The sequence below is a fragment of the Neoarius graeffei genome, chromosome 18 (genome assembly GCF_027579695.1).
Source record: "Neoarius graeffei isolate fNeoGra1 chromosome 18, fNeoGra1.pri, whole genome shotgun sequence".
Taxonomy (NCBI): domain Eukaryota; kingdom Metazoa; phylum Chordata; class Actinopteri; order Siluriformes; family Ariidae; genus Neoarius; species Neoarius graeffei.
The window spans coordinates 7,787,501-7,789,947 of record NC_083586.1 but is presented as its reverse complement, the minus strand read 5'-3'; the positions used below and the strand labels follow the sequence as shown (position 1 = coordinate 7,789,947).

Genomic DNA, 2,447 nt, shown 5'->3' with positions numbered 1-2,447 from the left:
TCCTGTTGATGTTTGTGAATTGGAGGATGGCTTCTCTGACGAGGACATCTCTATGGAGATGGAGGAGGTTGATTCTGATGGCAGTAGCTGGGACAGTGGAGACGGTGTGTGCGTGTACTGTCTGTGTTAGTGGCCGTTCAAGGCCTGTGTGTGTGCACTGTATATGTGAATGGCCATTTAAGTTAGAGGTCTGTGTGAGTGTGTACACTATGTATGTGTCCATGGCCATTTAGGTTAGAGGATTGTGTGTCTGTGTGTACTGTTTGTCAGTAATTCCATGAAACAGTGTAGCATGAGACGGCCTGCGGTGTAATAACCCTCACAGTAAAAAGAAACAATAGGCAAATATATGCCATCTAAGAATTAGCAAAGTATGATGCAACGTGTATACACACTAGCGATATATCCGTGAATGGACTACCACCATTTTACTGTCCTGTTTCCTAGTAGGTGCAGCATGTACTTGATTGTTGTGTTTGAGGACGACAACCAAACCGGCCTGGTGGCCAAGGAATGGTTTTCAGGTGGCCTGGCATGGTGGCCGCCATATAAGGACCAATTTCAGATCCTAAGAGCAGTTCAGAAGAGGGTCATGCCAGACCCAGCAAAAGGGTGGCGGCAGTTCCGCGCTCGTGTACTGTATGAATCAGGTAATAAAGCATCCAAAAGACTGTTACATCTCAATGCTAAAACTCAACCGCATAAAGTTCAATTTTTATAGATATTCAAATATCTGTAAACAGCACCTCAGTGGAATTGTGTATCCAGTCACAAAAGCCTTTTTGTCAGAGGTGATGCTTGAGAAGATGATGGCAGAGACAGTAATTTTGTTAAATGCTAGGGTTTTTTTTTTTTTTTTTTTTTTTTTTTTTTGCTCTGGTATAGGCTTATAATGATATGTTGTTCACAGACTCCATTCAAACTATCCAGTCCAAGTGGGACAAAGCATGCATCACGTCAGACTTAAATACAGATGTTGAAATGCAGGAGAATCCAGTTAGAGAACGTAAAGGGTGAGCCCATTTCTTTGATTTAAATTAAATTAGATATTGTCTGTGGCGGCACGGTGGTGTAGTGGTTAGCGCTGTCGCCTCACAGCAAGAAGGTCCTGGGTTCGAGCCCCGGGGCCGGCGAGGGCCTTTCTGTGTGGAGTTTGCATGTTCTCCCCATGTCCGCGTGGGTTTCCTCCGGGTGCTCCGGTTTCCCCCACAGTCCAAAGACATGCAGGTTAGGTTAACTGGTGACTCTAAATTGACCGTAGGTGTGAATGGTTGTCTATGTCTATGTGTCAGCCCTGTGATGACCTGGCGACTTGTCCAGGGTGTACCCCGCCTTTCGCCCGTAGTCAGCTGGGATAGGCTCCAGCTTGCCTGCGACCCTGTAGAAGGATAAAGCGGCTAGAGATAATGAGATGAGATGAGATATTGTCTGTATATCAAATACTTGTATGTGAAGAAAGTGCTAATTTTTGTAAATGTATAGACCAAGACAGCTCAGAGAGTCATCATCATCACTATCTGAGGAGGAGGATGATCCTGAACACCTAAGAAGACCGCCCCCTTTACCTTTGAATATTGCAAGACCAAGAGAAGAGCCAACTTTACACTAAACGTAAGTATCTTTCATAGATTCCAAGCATTAGGCTGTCCTTAGAAATAGACCTCTACAGTGGCCTCATCAAAACGTGATTGAAATCCTGTAACTGGTTCCATCCCAAGAAATCCTACAGAAAGCCATGCTGTGGCGACCACAAGCCAGCTTCCAATGCAACTTCATTTGTTGTTTCATAAACTTGTTAGACCATTTTGACAGCCGATCAAAAGATGGGATTCAAAAACCTCTTCGTCAAGCCTCTGTTCAGACAAACTATAAAACCTAACTATAAAACTTTACCATTAACATTTGCCACCCCTTCACATCCCCAAGTCTCAACAGTAACTTGCCTCAGTGATATGGAGGCTGAAGGACCACTGCACCACACTGATCAACAGCAAACCTGCCTGAATGAAATCCCTCGGCATCCCCAAACCTGCCTGACTGAAATCCCCCGGCCAAACCCGCCTTCCTCAAACCTACCAGCTGATTCCAGCTACCTGTACTGGTAAGTTTTGAGAACAAATCTGTTTTAATATTCTTGTTAAAGGTCACAGAATGCTGTATGATTTGAAGTGAAAGTCCCATTTTTGTCATTGTGACACAGCTCACAGCGCACACAACGAAATTGCAAACATTTTGCCATTTCATGCGTGATGCATAAATGCAATCACTAACCCACAGGGGCATAGAAAATATTTTCTTTCCTCCCTGTCAGTGTTACTTTACCCTGAATGCCACTTTAAAGGTATATTGCACTTTTGTATTTTGCACTTCCCCATCAGCTGTCGAAAGATTGATTTTGGAGCAGCATGGGGAGCTGCACCTCAAGGTTGATCACAACAACTTTTGCA

The 2,447-nt window shown here is 44.2% G+C and overlaps 1 long non-coding RNA gene across 1 annotated transcript; it reads left to right on the top strand.

Annotated features, from left to right (window-relative positions):
- The first annotated feature begins 340 nt into the window (after positions 1 to 340).
- LOC132866583 (uncharacterized) lies at positions 341 to 2,095 on the top strand. Its single transcript, XR_009650595.1, has 4 exons — positions 341 to 650; positions 911 to 1,013; positions 1,483 to 1,611; positions 1,927 to 2,095. It is a non-coding gene; the product is annotated as an uncharacterized LOC132866583 (long non-coding RNA).
- Positions 2,096 to 2,447: the final 352 nt, after the last annotated feature.